This window comes from Lissotriton vulgaris, chromosome 3_1 (genome assembly GCF_964263255.1).
Source record: "Lissotriton vulgaris chromosome 3_1, aLisVul1.2, whole genome shotgun sequence".
NCBI lineage: Eukaryota > Metazoa > Chordata > Amphibia > Caudata > Salamandridae > Lissotriton > Lissotriton vulgaris.
In genome coordinates, this window is record NC_141689.1 from 796073310 (window position 1) to 796095409 (window position 22100).

The 22100-nt window shown below is 48.6% G+C and overlaps 1 protein-coding gene across 5 annotated transcripts in view; it reads left to right on the plus strand.

Annotated features, from left to right (window-relative positions):
• Positions 1-22100, plus strand: part of CTXN3 (cortexin 3) — a 98314-nt gene that overhangs the window by 33151 nt on the left and 43063 nt on the right. For 2 of the 5 annotated variants that reach the window (XR_015309453.1, XR_015309452.1), the window contains exon 2: positions 17626-17831. The exons of 2 other annotated variants lie outside the window; for them this stretch is intronic. The gene's annotated coding sequence lies outside the window, so the exon portion shown is untranslated. Of the gene's footprint in view, positions 1-17625; positions 17832-22100 lie in introns of those variants that run through there. One more of the 5 variants, XM_086963039.1, reaches the window with a different exon arrangement.

Below are 22100 nucleotides of genomic sequence, written 5' to 3' on the forward strand. Positions count from 1 at the left end.
GTGAAAGAACAAGGCGAGTGAGTCGCAGAGGTCTTGCGAGGGTGTGATGTCGTTGTTTCCGGCGCTGGGGTTGGAGAGCTCTTTAACGATGCTGAAGAGTTCCTTGCTGTTGTGGGTGTTGTTGTCCAATCGTTCTTTGAATGTTGTCCTCTTGGTGGTGCGGCTCAGCTGGTGGTGTTTGCGGGTGGCGTCCTTGAGGGCTGACATGTTTTCTGGTGCCTTGTCGTGGCGCCATGCTTTCCTCGAGGGTGCGGCAGGTTTTCTTGGAGTTTATGAGGTCGTTGGTGAACCACGAGGCCCTTTTGCTGCCGGGTCTGCTGGGAGGGTTCTTCAGCGGTGCGAGGTCATCGGCGCAGTTGGTGAGCCCCTGAGTGAGGTTGCGGGCTGCTACGTTTGGGTCCTTCGTGTTGGTGGGAGGGTTCTGGCTGAGGGAGTTGGTGAGCTGGTCGGTGGTGATCGTGCTCCAGCTTCTGTGGGAAACCTGTTGCGGGAGGTGGTGGGTCGTGGTTCTCTCGAAGTTGAAGTAGACGCAGCTGTGGTCTGTCCAGTGTAGTCCGGTGGCGTTGCTGAAGGAGATGTGCTTTCTGGAGGAGAAGATGGGGTCTAGCGTGTGGCCGGCGTAGTGGGTGGGGGTGTTCACCAGTTGCTTGAGTCGGAGGTTGGCGAGGTTGTCCAGGTTGTAATTGTTGTTCTCCAGGTGGAAGTTGAGGTCCCCTAGGAGGATGTAGTCTGAGGAGGTTAGGGCGTGGTGGCTGATGAAGTCTGTGATGGCTTCGCTGAATTGCGTGTGTGATCCCGGGAGTCTGTAGATGAGAGTACCCCTGAGGGTGGTCTTTGGGTCGGTGTGTATCTGGAAGTGAAGGTGCTTGGCGGCGGTGAGGGTGTCGTCTGAGTTGGTCGTGATGCGGATGGTGTTTCTGTGGACGATGGCGATGCCTCCTCCGGTTTGGTTGATGCGGTCCCTCGAGTGATCTTGTAGCCATCCGGGATGGCTAAGGCGATGTCGGGGGCTGAGGAGGCGTTCATCCATGTTTCTGTGAGGAAGGCGACGTCTGGTGAGGTTGTGTCGAGTAGGTTCCAGAGTTCTACTGTGTGTCTGTGGACGGAGCTGGTGTTGAGCAGGATGCACTTGAGATGATTGTTGCTGGTGTCTGGCTTGGCGGGTGCGGTGCAGGCTCGGAGGCAGGTGAATTTGCAGGTTTGGCAGATAAAGGGTCCTTGGGTGCGTTTCGGCATAGCTCAGTAGCAGGCGGGGTTCCGGCGTTGAGTGCGTGGATGGTGGCGGCGGCGTAGGTCCGTCGGGTGGGCTGGCATCGTCTAGGACAGGCGCAAACGGGCTTGCTTTTGGCGTGCCAGCGGCGCGCCCGTTGGGCGCGTCTGCTGCACGGTCGCTGCGGGTTCTCCATAAGAAGGAGGGGTCAGCTGGGAGGCGGGAGGGCAGGCGAGCCAGCTGGCACAGGGGGGGCGGGCCGCAGGGGGGGGTCAGCGGCGGGAAAAACGGGGGAGCAGCGGAGCGGGGTGAGGGATTACAGGGGCTACAGGCACACTGGGGTACAGAAAGAAAAGGCAGGGAGCAGGCACAAGCACACTGGCAAGGCGGGTGGATGAGGCAGCAGCAGGCGGCAGGCAGGAGGGTCGAGGTTGCAGGCAGGCAGAGGTCGGTGGCAGGCTGAGGAGGCGCTGCAGCGGTGGAGAAGCGACCTACCCGGAGGGTAGCCCCCTTACTCTGACTTAGGAAGAAGGGGCCCTACTTGGACAATGGCCTGCCATTGCCTACTAGAGACCCCCATTTCTAACAGTTCTTCGGGTGCTCAGACTACTCAACCTAAAGTTAGTAAATTACTGATGCGGCTGAGCTATGTGATTTGACTGGGACAATCCATAGATACAGTAACTTCCTGAATATAACCAGTTGTGCTGTGAACATCCACCATTGAAGTCCAGGGTGGCCCAGGAAAATCTGAAGGCATATGGGTGTACTTCCACAGAGCTGAAGGCTTCAGATCGCAGCATAGAGTTCAAAGTGAAGTCTGATGCTTGTTATCATGGGAAGGGCTGGCAGGGCCTAGAATATTTATACCCAGGGAAAAGGTTGAACCATGGCATACCCTTGAGAGGCCTTGATTCCTCCTTTATATGGTTGTATCTGGAGCTCTGTCATAGTCTGTATCAGTTCTAAGGCTTCCCACTCAATTTAGTCTGTCAGGTGTACTTCATGTTTTGATTGGTGCTCAGCACTGAGTCTATCAAGCGGCAGCCAGGGACGTAATGCAGGTCACCGGCAGCCCTTGTGGCGAAGCCCTCCCCTTCACGAGGGCCCAGTCCTTTGTGGGCGGGGGAGGAGGAGGGGAGGGGGGAGGGAGGGTGTTCCCATTCAGGCCAAGTTCAACGAATATCTAAAAGGGATGGGAGAGTCGGTGTCCTACATCACATTTTGAGGGTGCCGGATGCAATATTTTGCGTTTCACCACTGCTTTTTAGGTCGAGCCTAAACAACGATTGCGCTGTAGGCTATCTGTTGTATATAGTTTGTGAAGACTGACTTCTCCTTTGCTTACGATTGGCTTGTTTCTCTGTCATTCAAAAATGTGAGTGTTACTGGCTGATTAGTGTTTTATGCCCCACCTTTCCATGGAAGTTAACTCCCATGGAGTATTGCCTCTGGGACGAGCAGGGACGCGCATGCTGCTTGCATGGCTTTGTGTTGCCGCCCTCACCACTCCTCCTTGTTTAAAGAAACCATCAATTTGTACAATTGTGAAATTTGTTTAAAACAAAAAACAAATACATCACAGAATTTAGGCGCACAGCTCGCGTCTAAATCGTGCCGCTTAGGTTTCTTTTCGGTAGTCCTTCTAACAGAAATAGCTTCAGCTTAAATGCGCTGCTGGAGACTGACCGTATACGATGCGCACGCGCCTGCCATTCGAGGCATTGTCTGCCGCTTTTCAACATGCGTTTCTGAAGTCCGAGCACTTCTGAGTCTGTCCTAATGATGCTGCTACAACAGCCAGATCTGCTGCCCAGCCTAGCGCAGCGCCTTATCACACTCTGCCTAATCTGGGAGATGTACCAGACCGAGCCCCTAGCAGCCAAACCCTTTGCCGCTATATTCGCACACTTATCGAACCCCAGGCTCCGAGGAACTAGAGCGGCTGCTCTCAGGTAAGGAAAGAGGTCATTCAACATTATGAGGGGGTGCAACATTGCACAGCATTGAGGCTGGAGCATAGATTGTGACGATCAGGCTGAAGAGTAGTGCTTGGGAAGTTCACACTGGAGCTTACACCTTGCTGCTGTCAAAACTAGGTTGGTTTGGGCACACAAATCTGGTGATGACAGACCGTGCCACCCACCCCTCCCTCAGTATATGCGCGCTTTTGCACGTTTGTATGTATCATGCATGGAAGAAGTCAGAGCAGCCATCAAAGCGAGCGTGGTGTCAGTGTAGCCGTACCTTTGCTGTCTTTGCCTTCTTGACCTGTTACTACATCCAACGTAAAGAGGGGGGGGAAAGTACAGGTTTATCTGCTCAGACTTTCATATTTATAAGCTGCGAACACTCGAAGTAGAGTCTCTTTTTGCCTACTTGAAGGCCTTGTCATTTGAGTGATATCCTGAAAATGTTACTAAACTTCGAGCGCAAACAAAACTTTTTTGTGTGGGGTGATAGTTTGATCGTTGACCGTAAATTATTTTTCGAATTAGGGTATTCAGACAATTTTTTAGCAAGCTGCCTCGGTGTTAAATTGAGTTTAATGGAAAAGGTGTCGAGTTATATGAACGCAATGCATAGTACTACCGATATTACCCGAAACCGGTCCTAGGTGCTTGTTTCCAGTCCAGGGAGGACCTCCCTACTACAAACTCTGCAGATTAAAAAGGAGAAACTGTATTCAACATCCTTCCTTTAAATACATAAATAAGCCCATTCTAAATCTAGGAGCGTTCCTTACAGAACCCACTATTAGCTGTTGTTTAAACCACGATGTCTTGACTTTCAATCAATCAAAGCATTTATATAGCGCACTACTCACCCAGAGGGTCTCAAGGCGCTAGGGGAGGGGGGGTCCGCTACTGCTCGAACAGGCAGGTCTTGAGTTGCTTCCTGAAGGCGAGGTGGTCCTGGGTCAGGCGGAGGTGGGTCGGGAGGGAGTTCCATGTCTTGGCGGCGAGGTAGGAGAAGGACCGTCACCCTGTGGTGGCTCTTCGGATGCGGGGGACGGCGGCGAGGGCGTGTCCGGTCGATCAAAGCTGGCGTTTGGGGGCGTAGAAGTTGAGGCGGCTGTTGAGGTATCCTGGGCCTTGGCTGTGTAGGGCTTTGTGTGCGTGGGTGAGGAGACGGAAGGTGATTCTCTTGTTGACCGGGAGCCAGTGCAGGTCTCTCAGGTGTCCGGAGATGTGGCTGCGACGGGGGGTGTCCAGGATGAGTCGTGCTGAGGCATTCTGGATCCGCTGGAGTCTCTTCTGGAGTTTGGCGGTGGTTCCGGCGTAGAGGGAGTTGCCGTAGTCCGGACGGCTGGTGACGAGGGCCTGGGTGACCGACTTCCTGGTCTCGGTGGGGATCCACCGGAAGATCTTGCGTAGCATGCGCAGGATGTTGAAGCACGACGAGGAGACGGCATTGACTTGTCTGGTCATGGAGAGGGAGGAGTCCAGGATGAAGCCCAGGTTGCATGCGTGGTCTGTTGGTTTGGGTGCGCTGCCTAGGGCGGGGGGCCACCAGGAGTCGTCCCAGGCGGAGGGTGATGATCCCAGGATGAGGACTTCCGTCTTGTCCGAGTTAAGTTTCAGGCGGCTGTTCTTCATCCATTCGGTTACCTCTTTCATCCCTTCGTGAAGGTTGGCTCTGGCGGTGGCGGGGTCGTTGGTGAGGGAGAGGATCAGCTGGGTGTCGTCGGCGTAGGAGATGATGTTGAGGTTGTGCTGGCGTGCGATGTGTGCGAGGGGGCTCATGTAGACGTTGAAGAGGGTTGGACTGAGCGAGGAGCCTTGAGGAACGCCGCAGATTACTTCGGTGGCTTCAGATCTGAACGGGGGAAGGCGGACTCTCTGTGTCCTTCCGGCGAGGAAGGAGATGATCCACTCCAGTGCCTTCTCCTGGATTCCGACGTTGCTGAGTCGCTGCACTAGGGTGCGGTGGCAGACAGTGTTGAAGGCCGCGGAGAGGTCTAGGAGGATGAGGGCTGCTGTTTCTCCGTTGTCAAGCAGGGCTCGGATGTCATCGGTGGCTGCGATCAGGGCGGTCTCGGTGCTGTGGTTGGCCCGGAAGCCAGACTGCGAGAGGCCGAGGGATCCGTTCGTCTCGAGGAAGGTGGCCAGCTGCTTGTTGACTGTCTTCTCGATGACTTTTGCAGGGAACGGGAGCAGCGAGATGGGGTGGTAGTTCTTGAGGTCGGTGGGGTCGGCTGATGGCTTCTTTAGAAGAGCGCTGAGTTCGGCGTGCTTCCAGCTCTCCTGGAAGGTAGCGGTGTCGAAGGAGGTGTTGATGATGTCCCGCAGGTGGGGTGCGATGACAGCGTCGGCCTTGTTGAAGATGTGGTGAGGGCAGGGGTCGGTAAGAGGAAAAAGACATATTTCAAAGCTGCCAAGGTTTCAGATTGCTTTGTGTGACATTTTCATAATTTTAGTGTAATTATAAGTGACATTCAAAGACTGAGTGATACTTTCTCGTGACAAAATCAAGCAATGAACGCAAGGGAAACATATAAATATCAGAAATTACACCCATGCGCTCCTCTAAAAGTTAATTAAATGAGTGACAACTTTGCAGACAGACTAGTGACTGCTGAGTTTGCTGTGCCCTCGATCTCTGCCTGACTCTGAGCATTGCAGGCATCAGATTTCCGCCCCGTGTGCAGAAGGCCTTAAACTGTCCGGGAGTTATTGTGCTGCCTTTTGGCAGCAGGCCTTACTGTCTGTGCAGTGCAGGTTTGTTCTGTGTGTAGCAGTGGGCACCACAGAGTCTGCATCCGTGTGATGCCGTTTGCGTGCAGAAGGCTTGCATCCGTGTGAACGGTGTAGCACTGTATAATGTTGTGTGCATGCAGGAGGCTTGTATCAGCATTCCGGCCTTCAATTGTTTCTTTAGGCTTGCATCAGTGTGCACAGTGTACCTGTGCACAATGCTGTATGCATGCATAAGTCCTCACGCCACCCCCCAACCTTGGATCAGTTTGTCATACCTGCCCTCGACGCCTCTCGCACTGCTGAGGAATGAAATGCTGGGGCCCTGCTCTTACCCCACTGTAAGCGTGCCCTCCACTCTCCCACAGACATCTCTGAGCAGTAACAGTTACTTCGTGCTGTCAGCCTGCATTTGTGGAAGGAAGAGAGTGAACATGTACAGTAACTTGAATACTTCGATGGAGAGAATCACATCTGCCAGCACTCCATTGTGGCCGGCTCAGTAATAAATGCTGCCTAGATGATAATTAGTAATGCTGGAGGGAAGGCTGATTATCAAGCGATAATCCGTTGCCATGATGGGGGAGGTGTCGCATTACTTAAATATCATTTTTTCCCCATGAATTTGAAGGCATCCTGCCAGGACAGGAGAAATTGAGTTGCCTACCTCACTCCATGTCAATGCGACAATGTCACCAGACCTGAACTTTTCACCAACAAATTATCGATTTCCGCTGTGTTGGTCTAACTAGTGCCATGGAAGCACAGCAAAAGTACAACACCCAGAATAAATTTGCCAAGGAGTAAAAATAGTGTTCACAATGACCTGGAAGGTCATATGGCTGAGATACCCGCCACCCCCTCTCAACACGATCCCACAAGGAGGGAAACCGGAAACAGTTCTTAAAGTTTTTGGATGTGGGAGGGAGTGACCCTCCCGCGGCCGTATTTATTAAAACAAAAAATTAAACATTAAACGTTTCATGTTATGTACAATTTCATTATCACATTGCGATGTTTGGCTAACCTTAACATATTCTCTAATACAGAGGTTCTCCTAGCCGAACTAGCATCCTACAAAAACATTCTCTATAAACACTGAAATTGTACATCCTAACGTTTAAGGGCCAACGGCAAGGTCATAACCGGTGTCAAGATCCCTAACCAGACTTACCCCTCCCACTTGGGAGGGGCGACAGCACAGAGGCTTACCTCAAGTGCAACTACTAACAATTTCCCTTGACTTGACGGGGGCACTTAAGACTCGACGCCATTTAAAGGTCGTTCGAATACTTGTGTGTGGTATCTAGAAGGTATCGTGGACCTCCCCCCACCCCACACAACTTACCGCATCTGCCGTCGCAGATGACACTGGCCCCGGGAAATTCCCCAGGAGGGGGCTGTAACCCCTCCTACAAAGGAAGGGGCCTTGACCGCCTTTCCTTTACTTCCGGCGACCCGCCCTTAGACGGGACCGCCTCCCCATTGAGGGGCCAATGGCCACCTCTCCCGAGCGCTCCCATCCGTGTTGGGTGACGCCCACTCATAGGGATCTACCAATTAGTGCTCACCGATCATGACCTTACCGCCACAGGTCCGGATAGTTGACCGGCTATCCGGACCCCCCACAAAACTCCTACCTAAAGGTCATGCTTTACGGATTTTAACCAAGCTAAGAAGTCTCCTATGAGTAACTCATTCCCCACCCTCGACAAATGCACACCATCCCCCAAATACATACTGTCATCATTAATACAACTATGCGAGATCGAATGCAATGTCTTGGAACGGAACAACCTACTCACTTTGTTATTCAGCTTCCTAACAGAATGATTCAAAGCAGGGATCGAGATAGCCCCCCGCCACACTTTTCGTGGGATCATATGAGACCACGCAATTATGCACCCCGGAACTCTCCTCGCTAACCAACTTACCGTGGAAAGCATAGCCTCCAGGAGAAGTCGTCTACCGGTGGTGACCAAATCATTGCCCCCCAAATGCACTATGACTAAGGCCGGCGGTGACCTTATCCGCCCTAACAAACCCTCAAAGAATGCTTGAAACTGGTCAATACAGAGACCGCCTCTTCCGTAGAAGGACACTCTGTACCCGTATTCCCCAGGTATGTGAATCATGTCACCTGCTTTGAATACGTCTGCGGCCCGTCTCACGTATGAGTGGCCCACGACCCACACCTCCTTTCTCACAGCCGGTGATGTGCGACCGCTGGCCTGGTGTTGGGTCGACTGCACAGTCCGCCCTGCCACGTAGGCTTGCGCAACTGAAAACAAACAAAAGACAAGAAGCGTGAGTACATGATTACAGCTTCACAACATGTGCAATCGCACGTACCTCTTATAACAATTGGAGGACCAACGCCCCACTCGTTTCACTTGTTCTACATTAAGACCCCTGGCTGTAGCTTCAGTGGCAGCCCCTATTCGAAAGGAATGGGTCCCAAATTCGCCCGGGTCCAAGCCCGCTGCGGCAATGGCCATTGCAAGCACCCGCTGAAACTGAAATCTCGTCAGTGGGGTGGCGTCTGCATGCCTCAACAATGTCCCCCCCCATGATGCCGCCCTCCGTGCTAGGTAATCTTCTAAACACTGTACCGGACACATGGAGGACCCGGGGGTCCTGCGAATGATCGTGCAGTCCCCCCTCCCATCTTGATCGGTCTTGGACCTGAGAAAGGAGACAATCATCGCATCGCCCCTGATCTGAACATGTTCCCTGCACAAGCCCCCCGCCACGTCCTGTTTGTTCCTTGCAACCAGCTCACTTATTCTCATAGCCCCGTGAAATGCCAGCGTAAATGCAGTCCGGAACAAACAGGTCTCGAAAGGAGACGAGCATGTGGTAGGGAGTGTGGCCAGTAACTGGGACAACCTATCCAGACCTATCGGTCGTCTTACGTCTACCCTGCGACCCTCTAAGCGTTGCCACCCACGCAGCGCCCTTTGTACTGAAAAAGACGCTGTCGGGTCCTGGATCCCATGGGCCCTGGCAACAAAGGAAATGGCGGCACGATGCCTTTGGGCCGTAGCCACCGATTTCCCAGCCCTACGTAAGGACATCAAAAAATGTACTACCCACTCTTCATGACCCCAAAGTCCCCCTCTCTCAGCCCCCAAAAAGGCCAAATAGGCCTGAAACGCCCCTTCATATGCCTTCCTTGTCCTGGGTGCTAGACTCTCTCCCACGAGGTGACGAAGTTCGGGGCACCGAGAGACCAGAGAGCTTCGGGGAAGGGTGCCGGCTCTGGGTCCGCTGAAGGAAGGAAACCCGAGAAAGCCTGCATGTGAAAACGAGACAGTGCATCAGCAGCCTGATTCATCACCCCCGGGACATGTTTTGCTCTGAAAACCACGTTCAGTTGCATACACAGCAAGACAATTTCTTTGAGCAGCCTCAAAATCAATTTACAACGGGCTGCCTGACTATTGATGCATTCTACAACGGTCATATTGTCGGACCAGAACACGACAGAATGATCTCTGAACCCTTCAGGCCATGTTCTCAGGGCCACCAGAATGGGAAATAGTTCAAGGAAAGCAATATTACTCGTCAGCCCCTTCTCGTGCCACCACGGGGGCCACCTTTGTGCAGACCATTTTGCGCCGAAGATGGCGCCAAAGCCTATGCTTCCTGCTGAATCTGTCCATAACCCAAGCTCTTCGGAGGACACGGCTGGCTTGTTCCAGACGACTCGACCATTGAAGTCCGCCAAAAATGCCAACCAAATTCGCATGTCCTGGCGGACCTCGGCCGATAACCTCGTACGATGATGACCCTCCTTCAGGCCAACCATCGCTTGGGCAATTGAGCGGGAAAAGGGGCGGGCCATTGGAATCACCCTCAAGGCAAAGTTCAACTTTCCAACCAATTGTTGCAACTGATGCAGTGTAACCTTAGATGCGTTTAAACATACTTGGAGGGCTGTCCTGAATTTCAACACTTTGATAGCTGGTAAACGGAAACACCCCTCCCCTGAGTCCAACTCGATCCCCAAAAACTCGAGGCAAGTCGTGGGACCCATAGTTTTACCCGGTGCCAATGGCACGCCAAAATGACCCATCAACACACAGAATTCAGCTAAGGCCTGGGCACATTCTGAATTTCCGGCGGGACCAAGGAACAGAAAGTCGTCAAGGTAGTGCATTACATTTTGGAGACCCGTTTTCTTAGTGAACACCCATTGCAGGAAAGTACTGAATTTTTCAAAATAAGCACATGATATAGAGCATCCCATTGGCATACACCTATCCATGTAAAATGACCCCTGAAACCCGAATCCCAGAAGACGCTGGTCGTCTGGGTGTACCGGGAGCAACCGGAACGCTGACTCGATATCTGATTTCGCCATCAACGTCCCGGGCCCCAGGCGATTCAAGATGGCTACTGCCTCATCAAACGATGCGTATCGCACCGAACAAACTTCTGGATCAATTGCATCGTTCACCGAAAGACCATGCGGAGCAGACAAATTATGGATCAAACGAAACTCACCTGGGTCCTTCTTGGGGACTACCCCTAACGGAGAACAGACAAAATCCGGTACCGGGGGTACACTAAACGGGCCGGCGACCCGTCCCCTGTTAACCTCTTTCTGAATTTTCTCTTGCGCTACAGATGTATGTTGTAACACGGACAGTTGATTTTTGCATGTCCCTACACCCTGAAAGTCCCCCACCGGGATGCGGAAACCATGTGTAAAACCGTTCCGCAGCACCCCGGCAGAAGTACGATCCGGGTATTCGCTGAGCCAGGGAATCATTGCCAAGGTATCAATCGGGGTTGGTAGAGGCGCCCCTCGGACTATCTTAGACCTGTTTGGTGCCACCCTTTCCCCCATTCTCACTCGTTCTGGCTCTGCACGATGACTCAGGATGGGACAACCCACAAGTACTACATTCGTGTTTGAATTTACAAGTTCCCGGAGGCCTGGTACATTTCCCTTTGTTGAAATTAAAACAGAAACCCTTTTTCCCTGTACTGCCTGCGGGTCTCGAATAATCGTCGGTGCTCGTACTTGGTCGAAAGGGCGTCCCCACATTTTGGCGGGAGTAATCAACAACATTGCTCCCAACCAATGGCATTTTTAACATTCCTGATTCCTTCATTTTATCCCATGTCACAGAATCGTAACAATCCCAAGTCAAACTCTTGTTATGCTCCTTTTCTTTCCTGAACAGATTGTCATAACAGAACCAATGGTTACCTTGATACGCTGTCGAGTAACCCATAATTCGTGATTGATAAATGGGAAATTCGGGAAGCAACTCGGGCCTACGTTCCCCCAAAATCGATGTAAAAATACCCCATGCATTGCCCCAGTTGCCAATATTCTCATTTACCTTAAAGGCGGCCATTTTTGCGCGCCAAACACTTGGATGCATTAAGTCCTTCTGACTCTTAACATGCTCTACCTCATAATGATCGACAAGCAGGGAGAATATATTCACGTATTCCCCCGCCCAAATCTTTTCTTTTATTGCTAAAGGAACATGCTGCCCCAATCTTTCTCTACGAGAGGGTGCTGACTCGTCCCTTGCGATCGGCAATGGCCGCTTACCTGAACCGGATGCTGTTTCTGCCACTTGTGGCTTTTCTACCGGTGCGGTCACCTTGGCTGCTTCTTTCTCCTTACGCAGCTTGCTTATCAGCGCCTGTGCCTCGGCAGCCGTGGCGCCCCCAGTACTATCGCCCAACCATGCTGCTAGCTGTGCTGCCAGCTCGGGGGGCATATCCTCGTTGGTTGTCGGGGTGATGACAACGGGGATTGGATTCCCCTCCATCGGTAGCGGGGTCGGCACCTCGAGCGGGGCAGAGGGAGCCGGGACATCGCCCCCGGCTGGGACCCTTCTCGGCCTCTTAGGTTTCCCGCCAGCCGGTGGTTGGCCCGATCCCTCCTCCCCGTCTCGCTCCGCCAGCCGCCTCTTTATGTCGGACATATCCTTACAAAGGGCCCGAACCATCTGCTCAGTCGTCAATCTCTTTGCGCCTTTCTTGGGCATCTCTCTGACGAAGTATCTAGAAGACAAAGAGAAAGATTAAAACGCTCAAAATCGGCTCTTCGTTCTGTCCCGAGCTCACATGTAGCGAGGAGGTGCAGCTTCGGAGCACAAGAACAAGAGGACGTCTTCTGGTCTTGCGTCTCTTTTTATCCGTCTTCAGGGCGGGCGTAAACCCGCCCCTGCCCGTCCCGGGGGCGGGGCTGGCTACGTCGGTGTCTAGGCCAGCCCACTCTAGGGCGGGAAAAAGCGCGCCCCGGCTACGCCGCTTCGGGCATACCAGCCGAGACGCGCCTCCCGCCCAAAAATGGCTTCCCGGGGGGATCGAGGCACTCCGCCATACGTGCGGGGGGACCGAGTGGTCGCCCCTTTCCATAGTTACCTCGCGACGAGTACAGCTAGTGTACTAGTTAACAAAAAGACTGCTCAGTGCTCTTATAGGCGTTAAGATGAGGTTTTCATATGTAGCAGATTCAAAATCAAGCATTTGCAATGCAATAGGTCTCGCATTTGCTAGAGTTTCAGCTATTGGCATTGTAAATAACAATGCCTTTTATTTATATGTTTTGAAAACTTGCAAGCAGTGGGTAAACACGCAGTTTGTACTTCTAGTCGTAGCAATAAAAGAGGTGCATTTATTGCCAGCTTTGCTTCTCCTAATAAGTAGTAGAAAGTGCGAGTTCGCGCATCGCTTATAGGTTTTCCAACACATAATGAAAAGGCATTGCAATTTACAATGCCTCGCGAATGCGAGTCCTATTGCATTGCAAATGCTTGTTATACATGTTCTTCGTTATCCGCAGGGCCGGCCCTAGGCATGTGCAAACTGTGCACCTGCACAGGGCCGCCAAACCCCAGGGGCCGCCACGACGACCGGATACCAATCATACAATATTCATGGCACTGGCGGCCTCCGAGACCGACCACCCGCATAGCACCATTTCATTCCAATTGGTTACTGGCAAAAACTGAGGCCTACACTTGAAACGGGGCATCGGACCAATTGGCAGGTATATTATATGCTAGGCGCGGAAGACCCCGGAAGTCTTACCCGTACACAGCCCTACGGGGGTGTGGGGTTTAAGCACCAATCATGCGAGCGAAGGCTGGAGCGCTCGCTCAATCCAGGGAGAGTTTCCTCCACAGGGCTGCGAGGCTCTGGATCTGCCCACGCAGCTTAGCCCCCGGCGGCGGCAAATGTCTTCAGAGGGGCCCCTGTTCCCAGAGCCAGCCTCCAAGGGCACAGGAGTCAGGAGCCACCGGCTACCAGCACTGCACCAGCTGCAGCAGCCTCCTCTCACCGTACAGCGCAGTCCTGACCTGACGGAGCACCCAGGTCCCCACTCGCCATTGTCTAATGCTGTGCTAAACTTCTGGGCACGGAGTCTAGGGGATCCGGGCGCACTGCAACAAGGGGCCCAGGCAGCCCGTGCCAGAGGCAAGGAAGTCTTCAGCTTGAGGCCAATCTGTGAAGTGGGGCCTGATGACCAGATGAAGGTAGGAAAAACACAGCAATCAGCTGCAATGTCGGGCGGGTAAGTGCGTGCATCTGTTTTATTTAATTAAACTTCAGAGGCTCTCTTCACCAGATATAATGCACCGGATTGCCAGGCTCTCCTCGTCATTTCATTCGGCTCTTTCACCAGGCGCTTCTGTTTTTTCCCACGGCACTGTTAAAACGTAATTCACTGAAATATCTAAATCCTAATCATGCCACCAATGATCAAATTAAGTTTCCTATTTTTATGTAAGGCAGCTAACATGTGTATTTATATGAGGATGGAAATACATTTTAGAAAGTTATCCTTTCTATGGAAACCGCAAATGTATATTTCTATTGTAACACACTGTTTGCTACCTCTCGCATTTTGTTTGCTTTTAATACTTGCACTAGTGCCACCATTGCCTCGATAACGTTTGTTCTTGTGCCTCTGTGTCTACCCTATATTGCAGTATATTACCTCTAAATGTACTTTGTTTTCTCTTGTAACCTGCACACTTGTCACTCTTTCCTCCTGTAATGCACTGTTTGCTACCTCATATAGTTTTTTTGCTCACAATTGTCACTTTTACCTCATGTAACTTATCGTCTGCTTTTGTAATTCTGCTTTTGTAATTTGTTCACTTGTAATTTTCTGTTCCTATTGTGAAGCACTCTGACGCCTTCGGGTAAAGTTCGCACTATATAAAAACGCATAAATAAATAAATAAAAAAACACTGCATGCATATTATGGCGCACCTTACAGTTTAACTTGGGCCTTTAGGTGGGATGAATGTGGCGGTGCCCGGATGGCTGTTATCGATTATATAGCCTGCAAAACATGTAAAGGAAAGAGGATAGACGACGTACTGCAGGAGAGTGGGTTGTGTGAATGAAGTTTAAAACACTATTACTGACATTTTAGATATGTTTACTTTAAACTTATAAGGTTTCTTTAAGTCAGGGTATAAGTTACAGTAAAAAGTTGCTGCTTAAGTACTACAGGAACATTTAACACAATCGGCCACATGCATCATCCCGGCCTTTTGCGAATTCCAAATTGCGAAAAATAGGGAATCGCAATTTGGAATTCGCAAAATGGGATGCATGTATATTTTCGCAAAATATTTGCGATTCGGTAAAAATCGCAATTTTTACCGAATCGCAAATATTATGCAAATTCTAAAGTGCGAAGTCGCAATTCCCATTGATTCCTATGGGCCAAAAGGCCCATAGGGATCAATGGTAAGGCTTTAACAAATTGCGATTTTCTTTTTGAAAATCGCAATTTGTTAATGCATACCAAGGGTGCAGAGGGGGGTCCAAAGGAACCCCCCCTGCACCCCAGAAATGTAATTTGAAGTGCATGTTTCACACACACATGTCCTAAGGACATGTGTGTCTGAAACATGAAAGTTTAAAAAATGCATTTTTGAGCATTTTCAAAACTTTTCGCAAATTACCACGAGGTTCAACCTCGTGGTAATTTGCACCTCCTAATTGCTAATTCACAATTAGAAAAACAATCATGCATTGCTTTTAAGGAATCTCAAATTTGCGATTCCTTAAAAGCAATCGCATTTTTGGAAATCGCTAAAAATAGCGAATTTCACAAAAATGCATGATGCATCCCAAAAACGTATTTAGGAAGTGCAAACGGACTAATTTACCGATTCGCGCCGTTTGCACTTCCTAAATAGGTTGATGCTTGTGGGGTATGTGACCAAATAGCCCGAAATACTAAAAAGGGCCTTTCACTTGCATGTGATGAGAATAGGAGTACCCATAATTCACAAGGCAGGCCAATCTTTGTTCCCCATTGCTTGTTGAGTCCTAGGTATCTGCAGGCAGGACAGCTAGGAGGGCGTGGTATCCAGTGTGCTCACCGTCCTTTTTCCCCAGCACCTCCCCCTACCCCCAAGGGGCGGCAATCTGAGGGATAGCCCCGGGCGCCACAAGCTCTAGCTACGCCCCTGCCTCCGACCCCGGCTTTTTACTAACTTCCAACCAAAGCCTGAGACTCAACCTAACCTAGTGCTTCCCGTGCGTTGTGGTGCCTTGGCGTATGTGAGTCTCTCTCTCTAGTCTCTGCAGTGCAGCCATTTCTCTGGTGTGGTGGTGCCACTGGTGGCGGTCCTATAGCTGAGCTCAGAATAAGGTAAACTAAGTGAAGTAATAGTATAACGCACCTGGCGCGTGGGAGGCAGATCTGAATGTAGTCGATTCTGATTCTGCAGCAGTGTCACTGACTACTGACTCTGACTGACTGCTGCGTCAGTTAATGGCGTTTGTTGAAGCAGGTTAATGCCTTGCCTTTACTATCCTTTTGTGCAGTAACGCAGGGTAGTATAGGGGGCTGCAAGAGACCCTTCAGGTTCAGAATCTCTGTTCACAATCACCCGTCCAGCCAGGGGTTATTTCTGCTGCCCCAACACTATTACCACAAGGACTCCACCATGCGTAGCTACCGCGGAGCCGGGTTACCCTGATGACCGTGATAACATTTTATGTTAAAACTAAGTAAGATTGAAAATATGAACACATCCAAAATAAAGGAAAAAATCCAATGTAAAAATACATTTTTTTCCGACTTTTTGAGAGTTGGATGAGGCGTCTCTCTCTGTTATTTTGTAGGGGTTCTGTCCGCCTTGTAGAAAGCCTTAAGCATAATTAGTTTTCCTCTCACCTCTGAGGCCTGCCCTTTTCCCTGCAGTGTTCTGTGCACTTTAGCATTCTCTAGATTCCAGGCCGTAGAAATTGTATTCCACGAGCACCCATATACAATAATATTTTTTTCAAATCTTGTACAGTGATATGACCACAGAAGACCCGGATTTTATATTAAAAACAGAGATTGGGACTATACCATTTCCAACTGAAAGGCAATATTTCTCTCCATGTAATACCATACCAGGCGTTTTTCACGTAGTTTGGTGCTTACTTTCCCTCCATGTTAACCCCTTCCACACTCATGACGAGCTGGGCTCGTCATGGTGTAGCCTCCTCGTACACTGATGACGAGCCCAGCTCGTCATAAAACAATGAAAAATAGCAATTCCCAGCACAGGAGGGGAATTGCCTTAGCAGCCATGGAGTTAAAGAGCAGTAGATATTTCAGCACCCGGTTCTACATAGGTAAATCACATATAAGGTCCCTAAGGCGAGAATATTGCATTGCAAATGCTTGTTTAAATTGTTATAACTGCAGCCACGGCGGGTTTTTGCTCAGATAGGGGCCATGACAAAAGCACATTTTGAGCCCCTTCTGATGCCCTCCCGCTCTTGCCCCTCCCCCCTCTAAGGTTTACATTTCCGCCTGTTCTAAGCGCTGTATGTAGCAGGGGATTGTATTCTGTATCACTGAGTGACCCGGTTCTGAGACGAATTCGGAAGGGTAGGAGCAGCCGCAGGTACTGGTCATTTAATGACTTTTCTGGACGTATTATTAAAACACCTTCCTGAGCTCCGCCCCGGCCGGACCCCCTCTTCCGGGGCCTCCACCTACGCTCCCTGCACAGGGCCACCATGAGCCTAGAGCCGGCCCTGTTATCCGAATGTGATATGTGTTCCGCCTTTACACTCAAACGCCCTCGCATATTCGCAAATATTGCTACTCTGCCGGGAAGGTAATCTTTTTGCATGAATGAAGCCAATAGAATGCAATTTATTTTGTGTTTATATCTGATGAAACGTTATCAAGGGGGAACGAACTCCTTTCTTTCGGGCGGATCTGCGCTCTCTAAGGTGGCGTTGTACCAACATGTCTGTCTTCGGTTTTTGTTCTCTTGATATGTTTGTTTCAGAAAGCTTCGGGGTTCTGTCTTGGGTACTATACCGAGGGGAAGACGTACACGAAACACTGAAATAGAGAAAATTTTGGACAGTGTTCTTATTCAAACACACCAGTTTATGTTGTGCGAGCGTGAGGGATTTTCCGAGAGCAGAGGTATTCCCGACACGATTCTTATTACATTAGCTTGACAGTAAGAAGTAATTTAATATACCTAAACTAAAGGCACTGCCATTATTTTTATTTTTTAAGATATTTTTGGCTCTTCAGTATTTGAAAAGCAATTGAAAGCAAATGTCTTCAGTCTGATAGCAGGCGTTGGCAAAGGCGGTCCGACTCGGGGTATCATTTTTGTTGAGGAGAATCTCATAGAGTAGATGGCAGAAAAACACAATTTTAACCAGAAAATGTGTTTGTTGCAACACCAATGTAGGCTTGCATGAAAACAAGGAATAGAACATAAACCGTGGAGCTCTCCTGTGGGGAAACATTCTGACCCTCTACATCAGAAAGAGAATTACTTAATGGACGAACAAACGGATCTATGAATGATTGAAGACATCTATAGCAACACATTACAGCTGAGTGATCTCTGGGCAGAACACCGCTGAAGCAGAGAAGGCACAACTGTTGGGAAAGGTGAGTGTTTTTTTTGTTTTTTTTAAGTCTGGCTAGCCATAACAGACCTTATGTGATCACGAGCATATCGGTTTTAAGAAGTTTTGCAGAGGAAAGAATCAGCATTTTGACTGGACAGAAGGGATGCGTTTCCACTGAAAAGTGTTTGTTTTACCTGGTGGGAATGTTTATGCTCAAAAGGTAGAACATTTCCCGGGTAGGCCCTTTTGCACTGTACATTGTATTTTTTTTTTTTTCTAATGTAATTTTGTACATGCTTGTAACTTTATGACTAAATGCTAGCAGGTTACCTTGTGGAAAAGCTTTTTCAGAACACAATAAGTTAGAATTGGTTTTGGTGGCACACCAATGATAAACAATGTATAGACCCAATTGATTCACTGGAAAAAGGTATGTAAGATGCCATATGTCTTCTCTGTTTATAATGAAGTTACAACAAAAGCAGTAGGTTTGACTTTTTAATGCAATAGGGCTTAATAATGGACTAGTATTACACTGTCGTAAAGTCTGCATACAAGCCTTTTGCTATTTGGAATCTCACAGATTACAGTACTAGGTAAAGACTTTGATATTGTCCTCCTCCTCTGACAAACCCCTGGGTGTAAATGATTTGTAATGTGACGTTCCTTCTTATGCCCTCACAAGAGGTATTGTGAATTGTTTTGTGTTTTGCCAACTGTGATGTGTGTGCATGTTTGTAGTTTTATGGCTGTAAGCCTGGATGTTTCCTTGTGGGAATGTTTGTGCTCAATACATTGGGCCTGAGTTTCTTATGATGACAAGCTAATGATAAAGGTTACAGGCCTCATCTCATCTGAAAGGGTATGTCCGATGTCACAGGACTCCTCTGTTCATAATTAACCACTACGACAAGTGAAGTAGGCTTCACCTATTTTAATATTTAAAGCATATATTTAAAGCATATTAGGTTTTTAAGGATGGATTGTTATTACACTGTGGTAAAGCTTGTAGGCAGGCGTTTTGAAAATTGGAATCTCGGAGGTTACCACAGAAGAAAAGCATTATGTAGTTGTTTACTCCCTTAGACAAACCGTGTGGGTAGAATATATGTACTGTGGGAATCCTTATTAACATTTTTCAGGAAGGGTTGTATATTTTGGCAACTGTAATAGTGTACATATTGCAGATTATAAGACTTTATGCTTGATAAATGCCTTGTGAGAAAAGTTATGTTAAATACAGTTAGCCTGAGTAGGGTAATGTGACAAGCCTAAGCTAAGGACCCTGGGCCCTAGGGTACATTAGAGAAAGTGGTGTCACCTATCATAGGTCTGGTCTGGACTGTTTGTTATGTAAAGTTACCACAAAGACAGTAGGCCTGATTTATTAAATGTGAAAAGCATAGTTAAACCCAAAAGTTGTTTAAGAGTGAATTGTTATCCCAGTGTGTTAAAGTATATATTTAGATATTTTGTTACATGGACTCTCGCATAGTACCATAGCAGGCAAGGTTTTTGATGTTGGCTACCCCCTCTGACAAACCCTGGGAGTAGACGTGTTGCCTTCTGATAAACCTTTTTAGGCCATCTTATGTGGGATTCTATACAGTTTTTCTTCATTGTACATTTGTGCATATTTGTAGTTATATGACTGTATGCCTGAATACAGTTGGCAATACAAAATCACTAGGCAACATACTGGTCCGATACTAATAAATCAGTCCTAAAGTAGAACATTACCCATAGGCATCTAATCCGTGGGAATAGCTAGTGACATATTCATTTGTTGTTGTTCTTATGTTTAAGAATGTACGATAAAACTTTGCCAGCTTTTTAAAGATTTTGTATAAATAATAAAATGAGACATATTTTTATTACTGTTTGGTACATAATGTTATCTTTTCATCATTGTTCTACTTTAGGTCTGATTTCATTAGTATCTGACCAGTATGTTGCCTAGTGAGTTTGAATTGCCAACTGCATTTTCCCTGTCCTAGTAACGTTCATGAGTTACAGGGGATCCCACTTTTCGCGCTAAATATATGCCTGGATACTCAATACAGTGGGCTTGAGTTGGTTTTAGTGACACACCACTGATAAAGGCTTCAAGACATATTGGTTAACTGGAAAATCTCATGTCCGTTACCATAGCTCTGATCTGTTTATTAAACGTTACAGCAGAGGCAGTAGTCCTGACTTATTGTAAAACGCATACGTTGAAACCAAAATACATACAAGGGTGGATTGTTAATACACTTTTTTTAAAGACTACAGACAAGTAGTTTTCTACATGGACGCACATAGATTACCATTATAGACAAGAGTTTTGGCGTTGACACCCTCTCTGACAACTGCTGAGTGTAGAAGTTCATGCATCAGTGAGTGAGCCCACTTCTGCCATTGGCTCTGTTGCCATCTGAACAGTGGTATTTTTCCTGATCATGTGCACATCTGCCTGAAAAGAGTGTTTCAGTACCAGGACTGCTGGGCCAGTCTTTTAGTTTGAAGCACTTGGTGGCTCCTCAGACAGTGCTACTGAGATGCTTGCTTTTTTCTCTTTTCATCTGCAGTGCACAGCAGCCCACATGGCCACTGCTTCTAAACTACGCAACCATCTTAGAATGGCATTATCCAAAGTGTATTGTTTAATGTTTTAAAATGGTAGCTAGATTTAGAAGAAACATGTTGGCCATCAAAGATCGGTGCAACTACGAGAGGCCCTCCGGGTCAGCACCTACAACATGTGTTGCAAGATCCACACATAAAACACTCCTTCACTTTGACCCCTGTAGAGGGGCGCCAGGACTTAGTTTGTTCTCTCGTATTTCTTCAGACCAGTTCAGCTGCTGCTACACATGTAGGCTCTCATTGACCTGGTCAATAAGGTCTTTATAGCATAACTTTTGTTTTCAAGGACATATAAATGTTAGACCGTTAGTAGTGGGCTACTCCCATCATCCCATGAAAGATTGTCCCTCTCCCCCATAGACTGATAGATTATCTGTGTCCCCCCCTGGACCGATTAAGACTTGATTGCCTCCAAGAACAAGCATTGGAAATGCAATAGGTCTCGCATTGACTTTAGTTCGAGTTATTGACATTGTAAAGGACAATTTTTTTTTTCTTTTTTAAAACAAAAAATGCATTGTTATTTACAATGGCAATATAAACTTCACACAGATACCTTTGCTGTTTTTTAAGTTTTAAAGAGGAAAGTGCTGGAGTCCTTGTTCTTGGCCGGTGGAGTAAACGCTGTGAGGGGCAATAAACCATGTTGGACCAACCTGCAGTACACATACAGAGCCACCCGTGTGACATGAAGGAAACCGCGGGCGGCAGTCATCGTAAATTGAAGTTGGCTAGAAGAACAAATAAACACCCAGGGCCAGCGCCGGCTTTGTCATCGTATCTGTGAAATCCTGTGGAGCAAGACCGCAAAGGTTGGCGCAGAACGAGGAAAAGCAAAGTACGACCTACTCACTGCAATGTGGGGGTGCCCTAGGAGATCCACGGTAATAACCTAAATACCCCGCTGGTGCCTAATAAAGATGGAGGAGAGCATGCGAATATTATAGAAATTCATTTTTTCTCCATAAAACCCAAACTAGTATCAGTACCAGTGAGTGTCATTAACATGGGCCCACAAAGGGTGGCTGAGAACAGATGGCAGCTGCCAGCTAATTTTAATTAAAGATGTATTAAGAAAAACGCCATTTCAGCCGTGCTGCGTACAGGAGAGGCATTTTGATACTGAATCACAGCATGATGTGCCCCATGAGGGCTGCCACTAAACTGTGATCTGAGTAGAATGGGGGCAGAAGATGATAATCTTCAAATATAAAACAAACTTCACAGGTGTCTAACACCATTATTGGGAGAAATATACTACCCCCAACCACTCTCGGAAGAGGAACCCCTCCATTTACTTTCTCCTTTCCAGTACAATCATATAACCGGCCTGGGTGTCCCTGCTCTCAAGTCCTCCATTACCCCTCTCCCCTTATCAGTACCACCCATGACACCGACAGCAGCGACGCTGTGTTCAGCCTTCGGTTAGGGAGTTTATTGGATGTGCATGGCACGGTTACCCCAGACCACTTACCCGGTGGTTTCGCCGATTGTCGTCCTAGTGCGTAACATAGGCCGCCTGCATGCAGTCTTCATCGGTCTTGAGCCTCTTGGCCTGGGTCTCGTAGACATCACCCTCATAGTTGTCCTCCTTATTTAGCTGTTCCTCTTGTTCCTCGCCCAGCAAGAGGGCTGAATAATTCTTGTATTTTTTTGTCCTGCAGCATGGCGACCTCTGACA